The sequence below is a fragment of the Lathyrus oleraceus genome, chromosome 5 (assembly GCF_024323335.1).
Source record: "Lathyrus oleraceus cultivar Zhongwan6 chromosome 5, CAAS_Psat_ZW6_1.0, whole genome shotgun sequence".
In the NCBI taxonomy this organism is placed as follows: Eukaryota; Viridiplantae; Streptophyta; class Magnoliopsida; order Fabales; family Fabaceae; genus Lathyrus; species Lathyrus oleraceus.
Window position 1 is genome coordinate 354,287,642 of NC_066583.1, and position 21,179 is coordinate 354,308,820.

The following is a 21,179-nucleotide window of genomic DNA, read 5'->3' on the forward strand; positions in this document are numbered from 1 at the left end:
TGCTGCTATGTGTTTTTCAGTTATAGGGAATGCGTTTTTGAGGATGTGGGCAACAAATATTGTTGCTATTTTTTATAGCAATTATATTTATTTTATCATTTCATTACTTTTAATTTTAAATCAAGGAGATTTAAATTTGAATTCAAATCAAATAAAATCTTATTTTGTGGAGCTGATTTGGAGCAACAAATCTTAACAATATCTTCACTAATTCTAGAGAAAATCAGATCTTTATCAAAGGAGAAAAATACCATAAGACATTTCTATATAAGGAGTCTAAATTCTCATGTTTTAGTTAAACATTTTGTACAAAAGATTAAGTTCTTTGTATCAAGAGTTTGTGAGTCTTTTCTTTCTTTTATCGCTAATTCCCTCATAAGGATTATTGTTGAATCTATTGTTGTACACCACTCTATGTTTCAGTAACTTGACAGGATTGTTGGTTTGTCTTAATTGAGTTTTAAATTCAACAATCAATAGACTCATTATTGCGGTTGATCACTACGGGTTAGTAGTTAAAGAAAGTTAGCGGAGTATCATATTTAGGGAGAAACCTAAATAGAAAGTCACTAGGATTAAGGAAAGGTATAAAAATTCATATGGTTTAAAGGTTCTTATAAGACTAATTGTTCTAATTCGAAGTAGTGAATTTCCTTTCTTGGTTAGAGTGCTCCCAGACGTAGGTGTGATTTCACTAAACAGAGTTACCAATATCTTGGGTTATTTTATAACTTTATGCATGATTTATTATTTCTATATCATTGTTGTCAAATTGTTCTTAAAATTGCGTGACATATCCAACAATTTTTTTGCATTGGGAGAAAAGATGTCATAAGAAAATCTGGTTAGAAAGATTCTCAGATCCTTGCCTCAGAAATTTGACATGAAGGTAACAACTATTGAAGAAACCCAAAACTTAAGGACATTGAAGGTTGATGAACTTATTGGATCTCTTAATACCTTTGAAGTTGCTATAAATGGAAGATAAAAAAAGAAGAACAAAAGTGTGGCTTTTGTATCCAAAAATTAAGAATATGAAGATCAAAGTGAGAAGGATACTGAAGAAAACCTATTACAAGCTATAACTTACATTGGGAAAAAGTTCAACAATGCCCTGAAGAACCTGAACATGAAGTGGAGGATAAATGTCTCAGATAAGGTGTTTGACATCAGCAAGAACAAAGATGATCACATACCTAACCAAGGTCAATAAGTAAAATGCTTTGAATATGAATGGTTTGGTCACATCAAAACTGAATGCCCTACCTTTCTAAGAAAACAAAAAAAGGGATTTTCTGTTGCTTGATCTGATGATGAAAGTGAAGAAGAAACTACTAGTCAAGTTAAACCTACTGGAAAATATGACACCTGTAGTGAGTCCAGCAATGAAGATATCTTAGAGGAAGAACTAGCTGAAACCTATAGACTCCTGCTTACTTAGTGGAATGAATCTTGCTTACGAGAAGAGAAACCAAATAAGACTATAAATGTTCTACTTCTGGAAAAAGAGAAGCTTGACACAACCATTATTGTTCTCAAAGAAGAGATCACTTTGTTAAAGTCCAAACTCAATAAAACTGATCATATATTGAACAAAGGTTCATATATGTTGGAAGCTGTGTCAGAAAGAGAGAAGGCTATAAAAAAGAAAGTAAAACACCCCCTTTAAGAAGTTTGTTTCTCCTGAAAAGAAGCAAACATCGCAAACATTTGAGCTTCATATTTCAAGAACTCTTCCACTTGACTAGCAGATATGAACTTCAAATCTTCCCCTTCAACAAAATCAGGAATTAATACTGACTCATCCAACAACCTGCACTCTTGCAATCAACGACACATGAACCAACCCTCCACCCCTGAAAAATATCATAGAAGCATAAGCTTCTCCCCACTTATTTCAATCCCGCTCCTGCTGGCAAGTGGTTAGAAAAACAAATGAGTACCGACGGTGTTTCACACACATGTCATATACTAGGAAATAAATCAAAATCACAAAACATGGCCGAACGTATCAAACTACTCTGATACCACTATGTAACACCCTAAACCACGACACTTAATATAAAAGAGAAAATTTACAATTTAGGATGCTACTCAAAACATAACATGCATAATTTGTAAATATTTTTTAAATCTCGCAGCGAAACTCAAATAAATCACATAACTTCAAATAGTTATTTAAAGGAAATACTCAAAGAAAATAAAATCCAACATCAAATCATACAAATAATATGCCCCTTTCCCAATGTTACACATTAGAGCATATAGACCATCTAAATAGTGATAACTATAAATACAAAAGAAAGCTGCAAGACTATCTTCCAACTTACAAGCAACTACTCCTGATGAGTATATGTACAACAATTCACAAAACCACATAAAACAAACAAGAAAGGGGTGAGAATACACCTTACAAATGCTAATGGTGAAATTTAATAGTAGGATGGTAAACGAAAATATCACAAGTATAATATTCTCACAAAATACATTCACATTACAATTTATAATGCAAATGCTAATGCACCAACTTCTCCATCAATAGGCACGTGGTACCTGATTTTTAGAATCAGAGGTATGCTACTGATTGCCCCTGTCTCCGATTCCTCTCTGAACCGTGTCCCTCTATGGACATGAGACTTTCATGGTTCCTATATGAACCTGACCTCACTGGAACGAAGTCCTACCTAACTCCAAAATATCTGCATGTATGATCATGTATAGCAAAGAGGCATGCAACTCAAGCAATCATCAAAATTATCTCAAAATCATGCTAAAAAAGGCTCTACTTATGAGCCAAAAGTTTGCCAATAATCAGACGTCACTGTAATTCCACCAGATTACTCATCTCAAGAATATAATTTATTTAAATAATTATATTACATCTCAAATTGAGTAAAGATATGTTATTACTCAATAACTCTAAAATTAACCAAAATTCTAAAAAATATCTCAATAAGTTATTATATCATTTATAACTCAAAAGAGTTCTCAAAGAACTCTAAACAACTAAATAATAACTCTTAGCTCTCAAAATGACTCTAGAGTACTCAAAAGTGCTCAAAATTACCATACTGACAACTTTTCATAGGTGATCCCAAGGTCAAATTACACTACCAACTCTAAAGGCTGGAAGTTTAACTCAAATTACTCAAAATTGATCCCAAGGTCACAAGAAGGTCACCAATGTAAACAATTGCTAAAAAATCAGCAAAAAACTCTTTGAACTCAAAAGTGCCAAAAAAACACCCCGAACTCGAAACCGTGAGTGCAACTTTCCATTAGATGTATTTTGTATGATGTCAAAACTAGGATAATTTAGCATTTATGTACATTGTACGGTATTATCGGAGTCTAGTTGTGCATTTTAGTATTAGGAAGCATGACAACATGATGAAAAAAGGTTTAGAAAAGATTCATGCATTAAGAAAAGGCTTTATGCATGAAAAACTCATTTTTATGTGAAAAATAGCCTACGGGTCGACACATACGCATTATAGGTCGGCGCATAGAAGAAATTTTTTTCTACAGGTCAACACATATGTTTTATAGGTTAGCTAATGTACTAATTTTTTAAAGCCCGTAGGCTCTATTAGATGTGTCGCCTCTACAGGTCAACACATAACCTATACAGGTCAACATATGACTTCTATAGGTCGGCACATGCATCATATGCATCGACACATGACTTACATAAGTCGACATATACATTAAAAATATTGAAAATTTGCATTGTTTTTTTTATTCCTTTTGCTTCATACTTGCTTTTATATATATATATATATATATATATATATATATATATATATATATATATATATATATATATATATATATATATATATATATATATATATATATATATATATATATATATATATATATATATATATATATATATATATATATATATATATATATATAAGCAAGGTTTCTAAAGAGTAAAACCTACACGAAATCGGGACTTCAAAGCATTCTCATCATCTTCAACCTCATTCTATTCATACACAAAAACAAACTACACATAATCATTCTTTGTTTGGGTGCCACCTAGAATTAAGGTTGATAACATCCAATTCAGGTTGATTGTACTGTAAATTGGATTGAGATCTTTGAGGGTTTCAAATAATAAAACTGAGCTAGAGTTTTCCTTCAATATTGTTTACGAACTTAAATGTTTTGGACAAGATTACGCAATTTGAATCCAATCGAGTGAAAGATTTGAATAACATGAGGTTCTTACAAAGGAGTAACGTGGAACAGTGGATCGTATTGGTAAATCTTGGGTTACAACAATTATGCGTTTTGGATTCGATCGAGTGAGAGCTTTGAAGAACAAGGGATTTCTTGCAAACAAATAGCGTGAGACGGTGAATCAAATCGGCATTTTTGGGTTACTTGATCAAGCTTTGATCAAGGGAAGAGAAGGTGTTAGAATCAACATCAAACTTAGGGTTTATAAATTCAAATTTCTACAAATCTCTTGTATACGTACATTTGCAAAGTAAGGTTAATTTCATTATCTCAATTCGAGTTTGAATTGAGGGCAGTCGTACCCATAGCAAGGTCAATTGGGTAACTGCCTAAACAAATCCTTGTGTACTCTCTCTCTCTCTCTCGCTCTCTCTTTTATTTTTTGTTTGCAAATTGTTGATTCAATCGATCGTGCGATAAATTTGTTTGAATAATATTTTTGATTACATTTTGAAAGTGGTGTTGTTGAATTGATCATAATCCTTTAGATTGTGATTGGATTTTAAGATCAATAAAACTTGATAAATTTCCAAACAATATCGATTGCACACTAGGTATTTGATAATTTATCTCAATAAATTTTTTGTGTGAATTATCATTGGAAGTAAATTATCCTTGTTGCTTTGCATTCAACTGATTGTGATTAGTTGTGTTTAGTCAATTTGTGATTCATTATCATACCATGATTACAATTACACATATATGAGCTTTTTTTATAACAGGTTCGGTTAGACGATTTGATTCGGGATACTTCCGCGCGCCATAAAATTTTCAAAACAATTTTTGTCAAAGTTTTTAACTAGTGATCTATTCACTCCCTCTAGATCTAATCCTATTGTCTAACAAAAACTTCTAAAAAACACCTGGATCCACCTGGACCAGCCGCCGAGCCCGAACCGCCGCGGCCGCCCACGATCAATCTGTGGCCGAGCCCGAATCGCTTCCGCCGCCCTGCAAGCGCACAACACCGCCGCCCCCACTTTCATACCCTCAAATTTACTCTACCCCCACATCACCTTCTTGAACCCGAATTCATGAGCATATATCCCATACACATCAGCTCATATACACTTGTACTTAACAATTCACAATAATCCACAAACTCAAGGCATGGGATTCATCTGTGAAGCCTCAAGACCCTCTGATCATGTTAAGGTGTGCCCATGCCACCTCAATCCTAATCTCCCTCCTTAAGCATCCAACAAGCTTGGAGGATCACTCAAGTCATCCCACACACTCTCCAAACCCAATTTGGACGGTGAGTCCCCTTTGACGAAACATCAAGATTCATCTGGTCACCAAAGGACCCTAACCCTAGCTCTTGACCCTCATCTGGCTTGTGCAAGTCATGATTCACCATGGATATTGACCATGTTAGTGAGGACCCCTCAAGTCCAAAGTTCGTTCATGCCCCACACCTTTGAAACATCTCAATATAACCCTTGCATCACTAAATCCTAATTCATCTGACCTTGGTTCTTGAGGAAACTTGTGGATTAAGAAACCCTAATTTAGGCATCCATTGATCATTGAACTTTCTTCATTTTGATCATCCAATCACCCCACCATTCATTCAACATCAATTCATGTCCATTACAATCAAAATCCACCATTCAAATTGTTGGTGTAAGCCCTAGAGGCCAATACTTTTGGTACTTGTATCGAATTATTTATTAATAATAAAAGACTTTTTATTTATTATGTTTGTCTAATAAAGTCCCTAGAATAGATAGTCCGTTTAATGTATCAAGTGTGACTTAATCATGAGATCACATTAAACATAAGGACACTATTCTTAAAGTATCCATAGTCGAGCTTTATTGTGAAGTGGGATAACATTAAAGCATTAAGACTATTATGTATATAGACTGATGATCACATCTCATGGATCATGGATAAGGAGTTATCAAGTCTTAAACATATGTATGAATATTAAGAGTAATATTTATACTGGATTGACCCGCTATGAGAATACTATATAGAATGTTATGCAAAGTGTCATAAGTTATTCTCATGGTGATAATGGTGTATACCACCCTTCGACCTGAAACCACTATGGACCCTAGATGTAGAGTCGAGTGCCTTATTACTGATCAAACATTGTCCGTAACTGGATGACCATAAAGACAATTGATGGGTACTCCACGAAGCATGCTAAGGGACATGAGTGACCTAGATGGAATTTTCCCATCCTGCGTAACAGGATAAATGTCTATGGGCCCAATATTGAACTGGACAAGGATGACACGGTCTATGCCTTGTGTTCAATATATGTATAAGGGCAAAAGGGTAATTGTACACATAAGTATTATCACAGAAGGATTTGTCAGATCACATGACATTTTCGTGTCTTGGGTAGCAGTGATGTGTTGCTAGATACCGCTCACTGTTTATTATGTTAAATACGTGATTTAATATAATTGCCAATGCCGCGAAAACCTACAGGGTCACACACAAAAGGACAGATTGATGAGAGATAGAGTAACTAAGGAATACCGTAATGTACGGTGCACTTAAGTGAATTGTAGAACATCGTAAGGTACGGTGTACTTAAGTAGAATACGAAATATGGTAAGGTACCACGCGCTTAAGTGATTTTGGCATATTATAAGATATGGGCCACATACACTTGAGTGGGCTTTTTAGCTTGCAGCCCACACAAGTGGTTCTATAAATAGAACCCTTGTGTAGAAGCATTTGTGCAGTTGCAATTTCGTTTCTCTCTCTCTCTCTCTCTCTCTCTCTCTCACACACACACACACACACACACACACACACACACACACACACACACACACACACACACACACACACACTCACTCAAATCCTTCATTCGTAGCAGCTAGCACTGAGATTAAAGGAATCCGTTCGTGTGGACTGAGTAAAGGCGTTGTCATCGTTCAACGTTCGTGATCGCTCCGTAGATCTGCATCAAAGGTTACAATCACCACAAGAGGTAACGATTCTATCACTGATCATGCCCATTCGTAAGGATCACTAAAGGAGAAATTTTAAATTCTGTTGCGTTATGAATCGCTCTTCTCCTTCATAAATATCCATTCAATCAATGTTACAAGTACTTGGTTTGGTCATGGTTTTTTAACTTTCAAGGCATTTGATCCACCCATGAACTTGACTTAAAATCACCCCATAAAGCTCCAAGTCTCATTTCCCATCATGATATGATCATATGAGCTTAAAACATCCACCATTATTCCTTGGAAATCAATAAATCACAAAATCACATTTTTAGGTCATGTTGGTTAGTCACATTTTGGCAAGAATAGCCTATGGAAAGTTCCAAAGACCACCACTTTCTCATTTCACAAGATTTTTAAGTTCCAATTCGATCAAAGTGTCCTAATTGAGTCCCCTTCCAACTTTAATTAAAAGTCCAAGACCTAATTCATTGATCAAGGACCTCAATTTTTGCATTGGCCAAGCTGGTCCAACATGCCTACCATGCCCTAAAACACGACCAAGATCACTACTTTACCACATTTTCATTTCCAAACCACAATTCCTTTTGACCTGGTTCTTTTTGAATCTAATCAAGGACATGTCAAGGAACATTTGGCACAAGTTTTAGACAAAATGCACAAGCCAATTTCATTTGGCCATGGTTCAAACATTGAAGATTATCCTGATACACAAACCAAACATGTCAAGTCAGAATTTGCATAACCATGCACCAAGCCCTCAAATCCCTTTGTTCTGATCCAAATGGCCCCCAAACATATTGCAAAACATATCAGGATATGAGTGGAAGTCAACTTCGGTGAAAAACCTCTCACATTTGAAAACCCAATCCTATGTGAAAAATAGATTTTCCCCAAATTGGCAAAAAGTAAAATCCATAGCAGTTCATCCCTTTGCCTTTATTTGTTCCTAATCCATGCTAAGGACCAAAGTAATTTGATCTGAAGTTCAAGCAAGGTCAGAACACAACCACACATGTCTCCCTAATTCCAACCTTGAGCATGCTTCGAGCCACTTCCCTTTTCTGAGCAAACCTTCACATTCTTCCCTCCAAACCATCCAAACACCTTCCCTATGAATAGGGGAAGGTATCACCTTCATTTTACAAGCTTCAAAATCCAAATTTACTCTGCTGCAAACCTGGGCCAAACCTCTCAAAATAGAGATCCGTGTTTTAAGTTTCAAACCATTTCAACTCCAAATAACCACCCAGAATCCATCATTGAACTTCACTCAAACTTTCCCAAGTCCTAACCCACCTTACCTGAGCCTCACCTGAGATGAGCCAAGTCATAAGAACTCCACTTTGAGATCGATTTCGACCAGGTAGTTCCATTCACCCCTATCATCCAAACAAGTTACCATTCGATTCAAAATTCATCACTGATCATTAACCCCAAACTTTTAGCTTTGATTAACCAACATTCAATATTTAATTTTTATATTAGGTCAAAGTTGTTCATCTGGTTCAGGAATAAATACTCCATACTCAGAGCCAATCAATGGCTCATGAGTGTGGAGGTTAGTTTGTTTATAATTATGCAAGTTATCTCCATGCTTAAATCTGATTAAAAACACGTATTTTCAAGTTTGGATTTTTGAGGTTAGAGGTTGAAGACGAACGTTGCCCGCATTTTCTGAATTTGAAAATAAGTCGTGTCCCACTCTGATTGGTTGATCCGTGTGTGCTACTATTTTTAATTTTGGTTTTTATTATTTATTATGTTTGGAGCATTTGTTGACAAAATTAAGCGCTTGGCCCAGTGGGAGAGGGGGTTGATCCCCCCATGACCCTAAGGTCAGGGGTTCAACCCCCAACGTGTGCATCTGCCTTATTTTTTTATTTCACTTGTTTTATTTATTTTTAACATTTTATTTTCTATAAGACAACAAATTTGACCCTAAGATCCCTCATGCTATCTCATCATTTGCATTGACTTTGGGATCACACCTTGGCATCCTCTTTACCTCTCATTCATTGGGTTTGCATTTGAAGAGGTCACCAAGAATATTTAATTGTATCATACTTTGTTTTTCATTGTTTACTAACCAAAATACCAAAAGTATGTCTATGTATAGTTTTATTTCTTTTGTAGGTAGTGTGTGCATCCACCATTGCCCCATCAAGCTCATATCTAGGGTTTGAGACCCTCAATGCAAGGAGATCAATCAAGAGATGGTTCACATTGGTTCTAGACATCATATATGGGTCCCCATTATCTTCACATATCATTTTGATCAAGAAATCATCAAGAGTTTGAAGTTTGTTTGCCTTGGAATCCCTAATTCATCTGGGTATCTTATGTGACTTCCTCAACAAGTTTCTTCATAATTTGATGAAATATATCAAGTGATACTTCATATTACATCATGTTACACATATATGATCCTCTATGAGTCCCAAATATCAATAGAATGTCAAGTTTGCAAGATGGTTCGTGGTAGTTGACTAGAGAAAGTGAACTAATCAAAACTGGGGTTCCCTAGACCCTATCTCCTACACGTTTCGTCATATGAAAATGATCCAAATATAAAAGTTACTCCTTATGACATAAAAAACAAATTTAATGTTGAATTAAAGATCCAATTTTGTTTCGAAAGTCATTTTTTATGGTGAAAGATTATAGGTCATTTTGTCTAAACCCTAGTTAGGAGGTCAACTTCCAAGGACCATAACTTGCTCAATTTTTGTGAGATTAAATACATTAAAGTTCCATGATTAAATTCAAGATGTAATTTTCAACTTTGATGTTTGTAAGAAGTTCAAATTCAACTTGCAAATGCATGTGCCAAGAGGAAACATTATAGGTCATTTTGAGCCATTACCATTGAACAAGTGATTTTCTCAACTTCTAAAATGCATAACTTCTTCATTCCAAATCCAAATGAGGTCAAATTTATGACTTAATTGAAGAGGTTTTAAAGAGATACAAATTTGATGAAGGAACTTTTTCCATTTGAAGTCCATAGCAAAAGTTATTCAAGGTGGAAGAAGTGAACATTTGACTTGGTACTTAGAAAATTTTCAAATATGTTTGATTTTCCAAACTTCCACATCAAAATTCATCATGATCCGAGCTTCAAATGGAAAAGTGTTCAACATGAAATTTGTTCCCCTTGTTCTCACCTTTCCAAAAATTCCAAGATCGTCTCATTTGGCTGAGGAATAAAGGACTTGCTCATGGGTTCTTTTCAAGGGACCAATTGGATTGATTTCACCTTCACCTTTCAAATTCAAATGCATGTCCATATGACATGATTTAAGCATGATACACAAGCAATTTTGGACCTGAATACATCACTTGATGGGCCTATCACACGCTCATGCAAGCATGCAAGCATGCAATGAAAATTGCTAAATTTGGCAAAATTTGGAAGTGTGTAGAAATGAATCACATTGGCTATAAATACAACCCTCATGGCTCAAAATTGAGGACCTCATGCCCAAACTTTGAACCTGCAATCCAAAACCTCATCATTAAAGGATAATCTTGAAGGTTTTCATTTGAAAATCGAGCTTCAAATCTCATTCTGTTTTGAGATTGAAACTCCAAGAGTCCAAGCTTCTATTTGATCTTAATCACCTCCTACAAGCTTCTGAAGCCAAGACAAGCACAATTGGGATCAAGATCAAGCAAGGTTGAAGCTCCTTCGAAGGTAATTTTTCAGAATTTTCATCTCTTCGATTCTCCCTTAATTCTTCACTATTCTTTATGATTTTTGGTTGGCTGAAGTCCTACCAATGTAGGCAAAAGATTGAGTTGCTTTGAGGTCAAATTGAAGCAACTCAGTTCATGATCCTCAAAATTCAAATCCCTGTATCTTTTTATATACTTGGAATTGGAGAAAATTGAGGCCAGATTCGAACTCTTAAGCATTTTTTCCTTAAATACATGTCCTTGTTTTTCATTTAAGTGGTGGTTGGTGGTGGACCAGTCCGGCGAGGTCCAACGGAGAAGAAGACCGGAGCCCTAGCTCCGGTGATATGTTGGCAATGTCTTGAACCATCAAATCTTCTCTCCATCTTCTGATCCTAGCCTTAGCTTCTGATTACCACGCGTGTACACGCGTTGACTGTGGTACATGATGAAGCACGCGTTTTGGCCATCAGATCTTCCACCTCAATTGATGAGGGAGATCTGATAACCCTTGTTTTTTTTTTGTATTTTCTGAATTAATGTTTAATTGCTTTATTTTGTTTAATTCATAATAATTTCATTTTTAATCCAAAAAATATGGGACTTTCACCAAAAAATTTAAATATTTTTCTCTTTCATTTTCTGAATTAAAATTATTTTTTGAATTAATTTTGATATTTTTCATTAATTAAATGTTTTTATGCATATTTTTAATTGTTTAAAAATACTTATGACTTTTCAAAAATCATGAATTTTTTTGTCTAAGGTCCTTTGACCTTGTTTGACCTAGGATAAATCTCTTGGCCATTTATTTGGTGTTTTGAAGAGATTTTAGGTTTTGACCAAATTAAATAAAATTTTAATGCATTTTTAATTGATTAATTGCGTAAAAAATATGTTGAGGCACTTTTATGGTCTTGTGATGTTTGACTATTTGTTTGGGCCTTGGTCAAGGTTGATTTGATTTTTGTTGGATTAAAATTATTGGATTTAGGGGATTGATGAAATGTACATTTCATCTCCCAAAATGAATGAATGATTTTAATTTGACAAAATTCCTCCCATGACCAATTTGTGTTTCTCTCATTCCCTCTCCCCTTCAACTTTATCCCTATTCTTACCCATTCCTTTCATTGACCAATGAAATCTCAAATATCCTAAGGCTAATTGGTTCATCAATGACCTTTGTCAGATGAACCAATACAAGTATGGATGAGATATGTCTATCCCTTTTGATATCTTCTTTTAGTGTGTGGTATATTTTAGGAGTTTGGTTCATCACGCCAAATCTCTAACATGCATTAACACCTAAATTTTTATTGTCCGGCCTCAGATAGTTGTGACTTCTACATAAGTCCAATTACGATTGCTTAACATATAGCTAAATTTGACCCTAAAGGCATAACCTTCTAGTAAGTGAGATTGTAAGTCTCCCATCCTTCATGGTATTGTCTAGAAACTTGGCATTTTTTCCTTCCTATGGAAGATGTCTTGGTTCAAGGATTCATGCTTGTGAATGAATGATTGAGTGTTCTTCAAAGAATGACTTAATCAATAAAAAAAGCAAAACACTACTAACATTCAATTAATCTTAACTAACATTTGAATAACTCTTATTAATATTGCTTTACTTTCAAGTCATTTACTTTATGTAATTTAATTTTTAGTCATTTATCATTCATTGCCATTTACATTTCATTTAATTTGTTTATGTTTATGCCATTTTCACTTTGCTCATTTGAGCCATATCTTATGATCGTATATATTTGTTTGAGCATTTTGATTTTTGTGTGTGGTCTTAGGACTTTAAACATATAATAAACAACAAAAACCATAAAAATGTTTGGTGGACTGTTGATCTCGATCTGAACTTTTTGACTTAGAAATAGGCAACATTCCCTGTGCAAAAAGGACCTAGCCAATGCCAACATTCTGAGACCAAGTTATTGTGAACTGAACCTTCATCTGATTCAAATCTTGGGGTTTTATTTGAATTCATCTGCTACATTGTCTTGGTGCTAATTGTTATTGTGATCTTGTCTCTGATGCTATTCTTCTAAGTTAATCAAGGAGTATTTCATTTGATACATGAGAAGACAAAGAAGACTCCTAGCTATGGGATTTGGTTGCTCGGATGTGGCTATCTTTATTTGATGCCTTGATCTTCATGATGTCTGATATTGCTAATTGCCTGATTGATTATTGCTTGATTCAAAGTCCAAAGGGAAAATGGGTTTTCTATATGACATACTTGTCTGTTGGATTGCATCCCATTGGTCAGATCTTTTCAACTCTTGATTTGTGCTTAGGATAGCCTCTTCATCTCCTCTCACTTCTTAAATTTTAAAATCTTTCCCTCTTTTCAAAAACCTTTCTTTGTTTGTGATTTCAAATTTAGACATTGTTTAATGATTAGAAACTTTGGCCTTATGCCATTGAATTTTCAAACTCTTTTCTTCAATCAAACTTGTAAATAAATCTAATCATATTGAGGTAAAATTTCAAAAGAAAAAAAGAACTAACAACTTCATTCAAATTATTTTGGCTCTTTTGTGGCCTTCTTATTAAATTTTTGTTAAAAACAAGTCATTCATTTTGAAATTGTTACCACGAACTACGAGGTTTTGATCCCTCATTTTTATGTTGGTACGTAGGCACAAGTCTGAAAGTCTTGTCAAACACAAAAATATAATCAATGAATTCTTTTCTCATGCCCACACTCTATTTTTTCTCAAACATATTTTATACCAAAAACACATACACACATAAAAAGGGCTCCCTAGGAGTACCTAGAACACTTTGGGTGCTAACATCTTCCCTCTGTGTAACCAACCCCTTTACCTGTAATCTCTGGCATTTTATTAGTTTTGATTTGAAAACTTATTATCTTTGGGTTTTGATCGTACTTTTCCATTTTCCTTTGGAAACAATAAAAGCGTGGTGATGACTCTGGTTTTATTGACGTTAAGCTTATCCATATCTTGGTGGTCATGAATTTACCGCTATAGAAATTAAGTGGCGACTCTGCTGGGGAGTAGTCCTCAGTGGGTTTAGCCTACTTTTTTATGTGTAGATATATTTGTATATTTGATGTTTGTATATTTGTTTATGTGATATAATCTGTCTGTTGTGCTTGGTGATCTCTGAGTGGTGAGATAAGTTCTAACCCGAACTTGAGTGCAATTAAGATATGAGGATGATATAGTCATGTTCAACTTGTATGGAGTAGTCCTTAACAAGTTGGCTTGAGACCCATCTACTAAGTGGAGACCTTTTTGGAGTTACTAATGTCACACAAGTTATTCTAGGTTAGGCATTTTTTCTCTAATTTGGGGTCTGAGAAGCTGAGGACCGTAGAACATTTAACCCAACTTGGCCTATTTAGGACGTAGTGCGGAGGCTGTTTAGGTGTAGACCTGATAACAGTTGTTACACGATACTACACTCATACGAGTTTCTCTTGAGAATATTATGGGTTGATGAGTCAGTCATCCTAACCTGTAATATCTGATAGATGGGATTAAGACTCTGGGAACTTTTTAGAACATGATATACATGTTTTTATCCTTAATACACTCCTTTGGGACAGTTCTTAACCTGACTCCCTGCTCGTGACTCACAACAAACCCTTTGATTCTTGGTTGATCCGATTAAGTCTCTTCAATATCAATGGAACTTGGGTGTTGGTAAGGAGAAAATCATAATCCACCAAAATGGATGATTGATTTTGATGATGACAACCTCCTTAGCTCCACCAAATCAGGACATCTAAAACTGTACTTCTTAGTGTTCCTTCATCCATAATCCATTGGTCTAAAAATATTTTCAAACAAGACCCCAATTCCTTGAAATTTATTTTTCTGTGATGAATTTCATGATGCGTGTGTATGCATGAATTCTACAATCACAAACAAGGGATCACACACAAGGCAAACACAAGCAAAGGTCAAGGGATGGATCAAGTCATCATCAAAATCAATCATCCATTTTGGTGGAGTCCTTCAACTACAACCCTGCTTTGGCTCATCGTCAACTTGGGTTCCCCTTGAGAGACAAACCTAATAACACTCAGTTATAAGGTCTTTTTTATCAAGAGGGTAAAGACCCCCAACATTTGAAGCAGAAGATGATACATGCTTGGCATAATGTGTATAGGAAAGGAAGATCCGAGCTTGGTCCACGCAACTGTGTAGCTTTGGAAGCTTACACTACTTGGGTGAAGAAGAGAGCTTTGGAGTTGAAGATGCCGTATGCTTATGAAAGACCTAAGTCTTTGGTTGTGGCTGAGACATCAACTCTCCCTAACTAAGATGTAGAGGAGTTGGAAGACACACTCTCCAAGATGAAGCAAGAGAGAGATATGTGGGAAGAACGATTCCATGCTTTGAGCCGAAAGCACGAAGAGTTGCAGCTTGAGTCGAAAGACAAGGATTCACTTATTGAACTTCTTGAAGACAGAGCAGTGAAGAGACAGAGAGAGCCAAAGGTTCTACCTTCCTCTAGTATGCCTCAGCCTTCCGGTGCTTGGAAGAAGATTGTTGATCAGCTTGTCCTTGAGAAAGCTCAGATGAAGACATCCTTTGAGTCTGAGATTCGACGCATCCGAAGGAAGTACACGCCCACAGCCAGATCATCTAATACCGTTGCTAGGGGATCCTTAGGATGATTAGTTTCCTTTTCTCTTATATTTGTATTTTGGTTTCTGAAATTGTACTAAATGTAATCCTTCCAAATTTTATGAATAAAAAGAGATTTTATGGTCAATCATATGTTCCTTGAAATTAAACAAACAAAAACATTGCATTTCATCCATCATTTGCATAATAGGTTTTCTTCCTCCAGATGTCTTATCGGTTATTCTTCTGTGCTTCAGCCAAGCTGACTCACCGAGATAACACTCGTGCTAGTCAACCAAAGATCATGGAACACTTAGAGCAAGAGAACAAAGAGCTGAAGGATGAAATTTCCAGATTAACGACGTTGATGGAATCTGTTATTGCTGTGCATAATCAATCTTCACCAACTCCTGCAACTCCTCCCTAGAGGACTGTTATTTCTGAGGTCACTACCTCAACTATTCCTATTGCTGCCAGTTAATCTGGTCCTTCCATGCCTGCTGGATTCCCTTGGAGGATGCCATCCAACTTTATGCCTGAAGGGTATGCACCCACTTTTGTTTCTCTGCTAACATCTAGCCCGGTCATGTCAGTGCCACCTCCATTCGTTCACACTTTGCCTCGTGTTAAGGATACCATCTACCATTCTGAGCCATCTGAGGGTCCAAAAGTATATGAGAAAATGGACGAGATGAAGGATCGGTTCCTCGAGCCACGTAAAGAGTTAAAGACTCTGAGAGGAAAGGATTTATTTGGGAAGAGTGTTGCTGAGCTATGCCTAGTGCCTAATGTGAAAATCCCGGCGAAGTTCAAGGTCCCTGACTTTGAAAAGTATAAGGGAAATACTTGTCCGCTAAGCCACCTTGTGATGTACGCCAGAAATATGGCTACTCAAAATTATAATGATCAATTGCTGATTCACTACTTCCAAGACAGTTTGATTGGTGATGCTTTGAGATGGTATATGGGGTTAGACAGTGTAAGTGTCCGTACTTTGAATGACTTGGGTGGAGCCTTTGCCAAGCAGTACAAATACAACATTGATATGGCACCTGATAGAGACCAACCGAGGTCTATGTCTCAGAAAGATAAGGAGACGTTCAAAGAGTATTCCCAGAGGTGGAGAGAACTTACTGCCCATATAAGCCCACCATTAGAAGAGAAGGAGATGACGAAGATCTTATTAAAGACGTTGAGTTCGTTTTACTACAAACATATGATTGCTAGTTCCTCTAATGACTTTACCGAGATGGTAAACATGGGGATGAGGTTAGAAGAGGGAGTCCATGAAGGACGTCTGTCCAAAGAAGAAGCGTCAGCTAGCAAAAGGTATGGGGGTAGTTTCTCCAAGAGGAAGAAGGGGGAAACTAATTCAGTAACTGTAGGGAGGCAGATGAGGCCTTATGTCATAAAGAGTTCTCAACCTCGTCAACACTAACATCAAGTTTCTTCAGTGATTCCAGTTTTTTCAAACAATTCCAACAATCAGTCTGTTCTGATTCAACAACAACAACCGCAACAAAGAACCAACTACAATAACAACAATAACAACCAACAAAATTTTGAGAAGAAGAAGGTCGCCTTTGACCCTATTCCTATGACATATGCAGAATTATATCCGTCCTTGGTTATCAAGAACCTCATCTAACCCAAAAATCCTCCACAGTTTCCTGAGCCACTTCCATGGTGGTTCAAACCTGAACTTCATTGTGATTTTCACCAGGGAGCCCCTGGCCACGACATGAAGAACTGTTATCCGTTGAAGTATGAAGTACAAAATCTTGTGAAGAGTGAGATGGTGTCCTTTGAGGATCGAGCACCTAATGTGAAAGCTAATCCGTTGCCTGCTCATGGTAATGCTTTTGTCAACATGGTGGATGACTGTCCAGGAAATTTCCGAGTATTCGATGTACAATGTATCCGTAGGTCGTTGGTGGAAATGCATAGAACCTTGTGTTTGATCAGTGACTGTGAGTATAACCATGATGGTTGTGCAATGTGAAGTGTGAACCCCCGTGGGTGTATGATTGTCAAGAAAGATATCTAGAAGTTAATAGATGGAAATGTAATCCAGATTCAACAGTCGAGGGATATAAATGATGTGAATGTGATCGTGCCTGTGTTCAAGACCCCTGAGGGGGTAGTTATTCAGTTTGATAGCAACAATAATAACAATGTCAACAGATCGATATCTCTGTTGGTTATACGATTAGCGGGCCCTATCCCGTATGCATCCGATAAAACTGTGCCTTATTAGTACAATGCCACAATGGTTGAGAATGGTCAAGAGGTTCCTTTACCAGTTGCAAATTCTATGGTGAGTATTGCTGACATTGCGAAGGTGACCCGTAGTGGTTGTGTATTTGGTTCAGTTTTTCCCAAGGAGGTAGAAGACACTGCAACCAGTAAGAAATCAGAGATTCCAGTGGTGAATCCGGTTAGCACTCCAGTGTGTCAGTCTGGTGAATCCAGTAAACTGAAGGCTAGTGATGATGATGAAGTTTTGAAGCTGATAAAGAGAAGTGCGTTTAATATGGTGGAACAACTGCTCCAAACTCCGTCAAAGATCTTTGTGCTGTCACTATTAATGAACTCTGAGGCACATAGGAAGGCACTGTAGAAAGTGCTCGAGCAGGCTTACGTTGAGCATGATGTAATTGTGGATCAGTTTGACCACATTGTTGCCAACATCACTTCTTGCAATAATTTGAGTTTTCGTGATGAAGAGCTTCTTGAGGAAGGCATAAATCACAATCTAGCACTCCATATTTCCATGAATTTTAAGGAGGACGCTCTGTCCAATGTGCTGGTTGACACGGGGTCTTCTTTGAATGTGCTTCCAAAATCAACTCTGTCAAGACTTTCCTACCAAGGCGCCCCGATGAGGTACAACAACATAATTGTTAAGGTGTTTAATGGTTCTCGTAAAACCGTCATTGGTGAAGTAGACCTTCTAGTGAAGATAGGTACGAGTGATTTCCAAATTACTTTCCAGGTAATGGATATTCACCCGGCCTATAGCTATTTGTTGGGAAGGCCATGGATTCATGAAGATGGAGCAATGACGTCTACTCTTCACCAGAAGTTGAAATTTGTGAAGAACGACAAGCTTGTCGTTATTGGTGGAGAAAAAGCACTGTTGGTAAGCCATTTGTCATCCTTTTCTTATGTTGAAGCTGAGGAGGAGGTTGGAACGCCGTTCCAAGCCTTGTCTATTGCTGATGAAGTAAAGAAAACTGGGGCACCTATGTTCTCTTTAAAAGATGCACAAAAGGCTATCGAGACTGGTTGCGTTGATCAGTGGGGCCGTATGATAGAGATTGCTGAGAACAAGGTGTCGCAACCTGAAAAAATACAGTGGTGCGAAAAAACAACCGACGAAAGAAAAATGACAGAAGAGTCGCCACCGTGCGTTATTTATCCCAAAGGAGGGAAAGGAAACGCTCGAAGTAAACCTGGAGAAAGGAAAGGAAAAGACAAGGTCTCGCAACCAAATCTTGGGTTCGGGAGTCGATTATGCGAAGGGAAGGTATTAGCACCCCTACGCATCCGTAGTACTCTACGGGATCCACTCTTGTTGTTTCTTGTCTAAAGGGTGTGTGTTTATCTAATGTACTATTTACTAAAAGAAGGGGTCAAAGAAAATGACTCGCACGGATATCGCATCCATTGCATACGTATCTCATCTGAATATGAGAATTAGAGTCTTCGTAGCTCGGCTACCTATGGGTTAAAGAGGAGTGTGCTCGCTAAGACGTCGCGTCTTATGCCTACATATCTCATCGGGAATGAGAATCAGAGCATAATGTAGTTCGACTAACTACGGGAACAAAAGTCTCGATTGCAACTAGGGCAAGAGAAAGGGAAGGTCTCGATCGCAACGAGGGCGAGAGAAAGGATCGCAACGAGGGCGAAAGCAAACAAGGATTAGTTGTTAGTCGTTAGTCAAACTCGGCAAGACATCGTATCTTGTGCCTACGTATCTCATCTGAACATGAGAATCAGAGTTGCCGTAGTTCGGCTCACGCACGCCGAAACAAAACAAAACACAAAAGGCAAACATGGAACCCGAATGCCAATCGCTGGACTTACATCAGCTTCCGAACCAAACAAACCCACACTGGAAACCAGATGCCACTTGATGGACTTATACCGGACTCCAAGCACACAACAAGAGGATACGGAATGCCAATGGCTGGGCTTACATCCGTCTCCTACATACACAAGAACAAACAAGCAACAAGTTACTAAGGAGTCGGGAACTCGAGCCTAGCAACTGTCAAGCAAACACACACAAAAAGAAAAAGGGTGCCCGGAGAGATCTCGCACGATCTCCTGCCTACGTACCTCATCTGGTATGAGGATCAGAGCAACGCAGTTCCCCTACATAGGGATTGCCATCTGAATATGGACTTACAAAAGAGGACACCAGTTGTGTCAAAGGAGAGTGGGCGATGTGTTCACGTCCTAGCAGTAGGTGTCGCAGCTTGCTGAATCGAGTCTTAGGCAGTTACCTATTTGCAATAGAACGGACTACATGCCACAAGATCGGAGACGCACGGAAGGTCTAAAAGTGGGGAAGCTCTGCCCTAGAGTTGTCATGCAATATTTACTTAAGTGTTAGGATTTACAAATGGGAATATCTACCTAATGTTAGCATGCAAAGAAAATGGGAATTCTACCTATGTTATCATACAAAAGGATATGGGAATCCTACCTACGTTATCATACAAAGGGTTCTATCTAATGGGTGCTACCTAATCGGAACAAGAGTTGACGAGTGGAGCAAGGAGAAGTGTTAGGGATAAGGGTAGATGGCGACGCATGAAGCAATCGACTTACAAGGTTGATGGCGATGCATAAAGCAATCGGCTTACAAGGTTGATGGCGATGCATAAAGCAATCGACTTACAAAAGGGTGGATGAATACGTGCTGGTTCTGTTAGGTTTTAAAAAAATGATTACTCGACGTTGGATCGAGGTTTTGGTCTTGTTTTGAAATGGTTATCGGGTATTCATTTTATTTCTTGTATTAACAGATGAATAAAGAACGAAAGAATATTATACATTTCATGGGAGAGGGATACATTTGTTATGAATGGGGGTTGTCATGGCAATCAAACAATATAAATATATGCCTCATACATCATACAAGTAGGCAATAATCAAACAATAAGATATTTAAACAAGTATATGATCAAATCAAATAATCAAAGAAATGAAATGAATGAGCATTAAACAACGTATGGGTGTAAGTGTAAGGGAACCGGCTCATTGTAAGAAAGCCCAAGAGTAAGCTATGTGAGGTTGATGGCGATGCTTAAAAAGCAATCGACTTACAAGGGTGTAAAAATGGGCTCGATATTAAATCGAGAAAAGTATGATTTTTATAGTTTGAAAAAATGGTTTTTTGAACTAAATTCAAATACAATAACTATGCATTATTAACAAATGAAATTATAATAAACATAAAAAAAAGATATTAACAAAATACTAAAAGAATAAAAAATGCTAAAGGAAGATAAAATCAAATAAAAAGCAAAAAAGTACCACACATGAGTATTGAACCCTCCCCACCTAATATTATGCAACTACCCTCTCTCCAATAGGCCACTCAACATTATCTGTTATTGAGGTACTACCATAAATATATGAACTGGAATAAAAGTTTAAAATAAAAACAAAACAAAAAATT